The sequence below is a fragment of the Cottoperca gobio genome, chromosome 4, assembly GCF_900634415.1.
Source record: "Cottoperca gobio chromosome 4, fCotGob3.1, whole genome shotgun sequence".
NCBI classification, from domain to species: domain Eukaryota; kingdom Metazoa; phylum Chordata; class Actinopteri; order Perciformes; family Bovichtidae; genus Cottoperca; species Cottoperca gobio.
This window is the reverse complement of record NC_041358.1, coordinates 20,362,634-20,370,803: the sequence shown is the minus strand read 5'-3', so window position 1 is coordinate 20,370,803 and position 8,170 is coordinate 20,362,634.

Sequence of the window (8,170 nt, the reverse complement as noted above, 5' to 3'; positions counted from 1 at the left end):
GTATTTTGTTAAATATATTCATATTCCCCTGTTAGGAATTATTTTCCAAAGTCGCGCTTCGATTGGCAACCTAAGTTACACACAGTGTGTAATTCTACGTTCTGTCTCAGTTTGATCGTTTTTAGTTAACAAAAGTACACGTTTGTGGTTCTTGAATATTTACATTGGATGCTACTTTCTATTTCTACTCCACTGAAGTTCAGAGGCAACTATTGTACTCTTAACTTAGCTTTAGTCTCCATTTGACCATTACACCACACATGACCATATTATAAGATATGATTCAATGTTATTTAACCTACCCAACAATATACAGAGTAGGAAGGCATTCATACAAACTCCTTGGGATGAATTATAAAATGCTAATAATATAAAAACATTGTGTTTGCAGCATCAAGGTCTCCTTTACAAAACAAAAGGAAATAGTAAAACGGGTAAAAACAAAGAATAAAGCAGTTTCACATTAAAAGTCTTTGTTTTTATCCATCTGTGAGCAGCTCCTTCACTTCCATTGTGCATTGAAATGTGAGTTAACAGTCAACACACTTCTAAAATCAGACATATTTTAGAATGCATGCATACTGGGTTTTTTTTCCCGTATACTTATTTTTTTTCAATTATACCAGCGTGAAGACTCAAAACCTGCTAATATTTTGTATACAGTATTTTGGGACAGTGTTTCAGTCATGTCACTACGTGTTCATCCAACAACTTCTTTGTAAAAACAAGAATGTTCCCTTGAGAATATGAATATGAATGAATATGTTCTCAGAAAGAAGAAAGAAACATTATCAAGACTACTTGTCACCTGTACAGCATCCAAGAACATATCTGAGTGTAAAAGAAATTCCCTGTTTGTTTTGGTTTTCACTGAAAATTAGACAACATGTCTGTCTGTACAGCTATCAGCCTTGTGGCCTCTCAGTCACCCTGAAACCTCAGCTAATGCTCCAGGAGAACAAATAGAGCAGCTGCCAGGAGTCTGGCACAGTCTTTACTGTGTGTTGATACTTCACTTTTCCCTCCTCTTCGTCCTTGTTTTCCACTTAAGCCCTCTGCCGACTCTCCATCGAGGAAACACCCGAGACTATTTGAGCATTAATGTGTCGTCATAAACCACACACACCTGATGCAATTTTTCGATTTACTGCATCTTAATGAAAGAATGAATGGACGTACATCTATTGCTGATGGTAATAACGTGTCGTTTTGTGTTTTTTATGATGCAGTTTAAAATGTTTTGTGCGGCTTCAGACTGTAAAGTGATTTGCCGTCTGTAATTGATAGCTGCACGGTGTGTGCAGTCGGTAGTGCTGTGCTGTCTGTACAGTCACAGGGAGGCATAAATAACCTTCAGCTCACTGAAGCACATGCAATGCATATAACACTGGTTTGATCAAATGGACGTCAGAAGAAAAACTCTTCATTTTAAGCAATAAGATTCTAGTAAAAACACACATCATAACTTACTGTTATCATATTTAGTTATTTGTTTTTTTCAGAAGAAAATGTTTAGCACCTGCTATTACTAATGTTGTGCACATGTGTACCTTCATGCAGTCCTTAAAGAAACAGTACGCCTAATAATGGAAACATGTTTTTATATGTAGCCCGAATTGTTTTATACAATAACATGACTTTCAGTCTTTCATGAAATATAAAATTACCACAATTTGCCTTTTCGAAGCATATTTGTTATGTTGTATGTATGTGAAGTTAAGTATATTTATATTAATATAACGCTAATATAGGCTGTACATTGATATTGAGGGTACAGTATGTTTTAGCCTCTTAGATTTAGCCTGTAGGTGCCACCTGGAGCGAGCACTGTGTGGCATCAGTGGCAAGCATAATTTAATAATAATAATAATAATAAGGAAACCCGTGGCTCGATTGAGACTGTGTTGATCTCAACACATATATTACGTTTTCCGGTGGCTGAACTGTTATTTAGTATGGTCTGAGGCACAGCAAGGCTCGGGGTGACTGAGGGTGTTTGTCTTTTCCGGTACTTAGTTGTAAGATTTAGAAATGAATTTAAAGTGAAAACCCACAGGTGGTCACAGACATGACACTGACCTCTCGTTCTGTTTCTATGGAAAAATCTGCAGGCACTTCTCAGAAAAGCTTTATCTCCCACAGAGCGCTGTTCCGAAAGATGAACACACACCCGGGCTCAAATACACACACACACACACACACACCTGACTGTAACAGTGACAGTGTCCTCATTATCAGCACATTTTGGGAGTTATTCTTCTTCTTCTTCTTCTTCTTCTTCTTCTTCTTCTTCTTCTTCTTCTTCTTCCCAGAAACTAAAGATATGATACGTGTCAGTGACGTGATGCAACAGACAATGTGTCAGTTCTATCTTTGTACAAGGTCATTTCTGGAAAACAAAGTAGACTTTCAAATCAGTGCAACAACTTCTTTATTACTGTACTGAAGTGTAACATCACTTAACCGTAAAACCGTAGACGTAGTCTCCTTGATGTCACCCACAGGTCTCTGAAGAGCTGCCGTGAAGCTCAAAATGGGCCGCTAACTCCCGACTAATCTAAAAATGGGCAGCGTGGGTGAAAGTGAGGCCTGGACGATGCAGCAGAGCAGATGGCAAACGTTTATTGACCTTGAAATGGCACCCAGCTGTCACTCTAAGCGACCACGTTGCTAATAATGCGTAACTTTAAGTCTTATTTGAATTCAAATGGGCGAGTTATGTAAAAAGTCCCCCCCATGTACGTAGGAAATTCGCTGTAGAGACCAAAACCATTTGTACTAGGCTGTTTGTTCCTGCTGTAAAGTTGGGCCTTTTAACATGGGGGTCAAGTTTTGGCACTTTCGCATAGACTACAGCTCAGCCCCAGAGGTCGGCGCTTGAATAAAACAGCTTGATCTGTTGCTTCTTCTCGATCCCAGTTTAAAAACGCACTTTTATTGTTTCACTTTTATAGATTTATAGTTGTATAATGGCCTTATCTTGATATGATATTGTATTTTTCATATCATTGTATTTGTGTCGTTGGATATGGTTTTGGGTGCTGTGCAGATGGACTGAAACCGGACCAGACTAAACAAATTCATAGCTTTCCACAAAACTAAAACATCCCATTAAAATGAACAAGGAACTGTTTTCAGAGCAGATCAGTGAGCAGAGGTCACAGTATCCACCCTGTGTGTCTATTTGTATCATGTTACACTAAATATAACTTTGAGTTATGGTTATTTCGGTGACGACTGTGTCGGAAAAGAACAAAATAACCTGCTGTTTTTCACTAATTATTAGAGCAGTGTTATAAAAATAGATGTTTGATGTAAATTCCTTTGCAACGACCCCGGAGAGAGGAGGGCTCAGTAACTTCCAGTTATTCTGTCGGGACTTCCATCTGCCAAATAAACAACCAGCTTGTTCCAGTAAGACTCGTACCAGTGAAAACCTCAATTTCCATCGAAACAAATCGACAGTTAAAAGCTGAACAAAGTTCAATAAACAATTTCCTAAATTAAATTTGTAACATGCATAACTGTAAACATACAATGCCTTCCTGAGAACTTTGACTCTTAAATGTTATGGTTTGTTATACCAATGAGTCAGACTTGCAGGAGAAACCAAGAAGGGGACAAAGTTTGGTAAAAAAATTATCTTGTGGGAAATATGTGTTAACATTAACTTTGAGAAACACAAGCAAGAAAGAGAATGTATTAATGATTTTAAATACGAAGTATTTTACCAAATATATGTTGATTTTTAGAATAGCACACATGTATTGTCACGTTGTCCGAAGCATGTTTCACATCTGAAAGCGAAGACCAGCAAATGTTGGCTGCACACTGGCACAGAGACGGGATTATGTTTGCAGCTGTGTGTTTTTCCTGTTCCTGGATTAATCTCTTCTCGAGCTCTTGCCTTTTTAGATTCAGAGAAATCACGACAATGCGTGAGAAGGACCTGACCTTTAATTCCCTTATATGTTTTAATATGTTTAATTTCTTCATTGCACAGAGGAAAAGTGGGTTTCCTTCAAGCATTTCTAACCACATAATCTTCCTTAGAACATTTCCTATTCTTCTTTTCTGCACCAACAAATTATCTTTGGCTCTTGGTCACTGGTCAGCAGCAGTCTCTGACTATGATCTTTGCACAGCCCTCCTACAAGTCATACACTCCCCATCTCCCCTACTTAGTCTTTTACACCTCTGTGCTTCCTGCCCCCTCTTGGGGATCGACTGTTGGGCAACACGGAGAGCAATATGGTAGAACAGAAGCACTGAACACAGCCCTGTGTTGGTTCAGGGGCGCCTGGCAGACAGGCAGCATATCATAGCAGATCAGATGGGAAATGTTTGTCCCACTAGTACAATTAACAAGTTCATGTTAACGGAGAGGTTCACAGTAAGTGAGAGGACGAGCTTATTCATAGCATGGCGCTCATTGTAAACATTGTATTTCCCATGGTGGAAAGTCCATTTATCAAGTACTGATTTAAGTATTTCAATGTTACTCTACTTCCCTCCATTACATTGCAAAGTCACATATTGTACTTTTTACTGCACTACATTTATCTGACTGCTTTAGTTACTTTTCAGATGAAGATTTTACATAGAAATCTACCAAACAGTATATAAGTATTTAAAATGAGCATTTCATTAAATTGCTTTCATGGTAACTTGTTTATGCAGCCATAGGATTAATATGTATTAACGACTAACACTCTGCGAGTACTTTTATTGTTGATACTTTAAGTACATGTTGCTGATAATACTTATGTGCTTTTACTTAAGTAACATTTTTAATGCGATACTTTCACTCATAATAGAGTTTGTTTTTCTTGCTACTATTACTTAAGTAAAGAATCTGAGTACTTCTTCCACCACTGTGCATTTCTTTGTAAGATACTGCAGTACACTGAAGTATAGTGTTGCGCTGCCATCTAGTGGTAACATTTCATTACTGTTGTAAATGTATGACGAGTTACATTTCCTGCCCTGAAGTTGAAAAGCCAGATGTAAACCCTTTCTTACATGATTAAACTCAAACAAATAAATGTATTCTTTAATCAAAAATCTCATTATAGTTGTAATTGTTATGTCCCATTCTCTACAGCCCCCTTTCTTAAAATATAATAATATTCTTTGAAAATCTGTTAGTGTTAGTGAAGCTGTGCGGACTAGGCTTCCCTGGATGTCAAACCACAGCCACAAGAAAGTTTCCACATATTTGCTAGTTACATGTTTTCTGTGAGGTCGTTTTTTATTCCAGCTCTCAGATCTTTCTCTTGTTTTTCTTTCTCTCTCTCTCTCTTCCCCTAAATGTTCCTTTCCCCTGTCCCTGTTCAGGGTGGGGGTGTTCAGTGCAGAGGCCAGTCGCACATGAGATTGGCGCCAGGTTTGATCGCCTGTTTCCGTGAGAGTATCAAATCTAAGCTAAGTGTAACAAGCCCCGGCGGAGCAGTAACCTTCGAAACTCACACCTGCATCCACGGCACTCTGCCCTGCCAGTGCTGCTCTGTAATGTAAATGGATGGCTGTTATTCGAATTTAATCACATCATCCAGATGTGCTTTTTACATGGAGCGCTCTCGCATCCAGACAGGGCTCCCCTTTTTTGAGGAGAAGGAAGCAGGTTAAGTTCACCACCGTGCACCTCCTGACAAAGCAAACCATGTAATTAAAGCACAGATTGACATCTCTACTTAGCAGCTGGGAGATTTCTCCACATTTCATCTCTTTGCCAAGCAGAGCAAATCCCATTGACATGTAGTTGACCCCCTTTGACAGCCTCTGAGGCTTTAATGACGTGTTAAAAACAATTCTGTGGAAAATAATGAACCAAATCACCTTTCTCTGGGCTCTGCTTTTTGTGTCGCGCCACTTTCAAGATCATGAAAGGCAGGGCACACGATTACCAGGCTGGGTCTGGACTGCTCGTCAGATGAACATTACTGTTTCAGCAGAGCTGGATGTTTTCTGCACTCCATCATTGAGACATATAATTTACCTCCAATGTCTGCTTATGTCTGTCTGGAAATTACGAGTTCATTATTCATTATCACATGGTTCAACCTTTGTAGGAAAACTGACTTTCCCAAAAGCAGCTCATGAAATCATTTGGCTTACAAATGATTCTTGATCAACCGTTGCTTGTGATAGCCCAGATGTGCAACGGCTGACAGAGCAGGAAGAGGAAACGGCCTGGACAAATGTCTGCATTGGGAAAAAGAGAGGCCAAATTCCAAATCGTTTTTCTTTATTTGATATGATAGTCGTCATAGAGAATGGGAAGGAAGTATTTATCCGTGGTATCTCTGGTGGAGGATTTTGGTCACTTGATGTCTGATCTCACTGGAACTGAGGAGATCAGCAGTCACGCCTGTTTGCTCCTCAGCACCCTGATGCCTGCAGCCAGCCCCTCGCTATGACCTCACATACTCGCTCGTGCCAAAGAAAATCACCCATGGGTGTTCCAGCACGGCTGAGAATGGGAGTGAAGAGGGTGGGGTCGTGTTGTCTGTGTGGTGCAATTAAGATCAGTCACACACACGACATTGCACTGATGTACAGTATGAAGCCAAAGTCATTAGAGTGCCTTCTCTGCCTCCTGTCATAAATCGTGAGGTCCTCCTGTGCGAACCTTGCATCCTGCTCCATTCCAGATGTGTTTAATGGCCTCTCTGGGCCTCTCTGGGCCTCAGGCAGCTCTGCCTCGCTTGGAGATACAGAGGCCTTGTGGACCTGCAGTGGCTCATTGACTCCTCTGTTGAATTGTGACTCCATCAGAGGAAAGATCAACAATCAAAGCCGAGGCTGACCGCTAACAAGTATTCATGTTTAGGGGTTGTTTTGCAAAGAATGTCAGAGTACATTGTCACCTGTCTCATCTGTGTGTGTGTGTCCTCTCTGCCTTGATTTTCTTAATTTCCTCTGCTCTCTATTTTAATATTGCTTTTGATTTATGCACTGCAGCCTGGTCACACATAACACTGTGATATACAGCCCCATTAATATTTCCCCCCAGGTCTGGCTGTGGGATCATGGCGGGTACTCATCATGCTCGAGCGCCAGCAACTCAACTCTTGCCAGCATTGAGCACATTAAGAACGTCCAGAGGAAATATCACACGGTCCAGCAGCGTTGAGTCAGGCTTCTGCCATCAAACTGGAAACTTAGAGATTTCGCAGCTCTCAAGTCTGTTTAGGGTGAGCTCCAGCTACTACTGTCTCTCCGGTTTGGGCCGTGGATTAAGATTTAACTTCTAGCACCTGCTAAACCTTGTCTCTGTGGTGACAGCGAAAGTGGTGGCTTCATGATGTTGCTACCAGATGATGAGATGCAGGAGCGTAATGCTGTCTCTTTTAAAGAAGAAGAGACAGTACAACCATTTTCTTCTGTTTCATGTCCATCAATCCACAGTCTGCAGTCACCCTGTCCATGACAGTTGACCACAACACACCTGAGTAAATACCCCCCTCCCACACACTGAGCTGAGACAGAGTGTCCAGGCTCCCTCCCAGTTATATCATGGTAGCAGGACCTGGCCTGTGTCCCAGGAGCCAGGACCTCTCTGAACCGCTGCAGATCAGACAAGGAGCTCATTGTGTGGGAATGTGATGAGGAGGCATGGCGGAAGTTTCCATGGCATGGGATTCTGCATATTGTACACGGTTCTTTCCCGAATATATTCTCCAAGTCTCCCAGCATTGCTAATTCAAGTTTTAACAAGGGATTTGTTTTTATATTCTTGTGCGGATACACTTGAATTTTGGATGTCTGCCTTTGGAGAAATGGCACATAAATCAGTGTGGGATTTATCTTTACATTGCAATGGCACCGAAATCATAACAAAGTGTTGCCTTCTGTATGTAAAAACATAAGATAAGATATGCAGTTCTTAGCATTTAAGATACACAAAATCACAGTTTATGCAGCATCCTCTGATGCGATGCTGATGCCACCAACCCACCATGTAATCTTTAATCAGTATCAGTGAAGACAAATACTGTTAATAAGTAGATCAGTATCATTTTCATCTAATCCACTAAAGAAATGATCATATTTTCTATTCAATAATCCTGGATAGCAGTAAATGAACAAAACCACTCTACCTCATTTACAGACTATAGGATTTGTCAGTGAGTTCTTAAGGACTCAGAGGTCACAGAGGCCTGTTAGA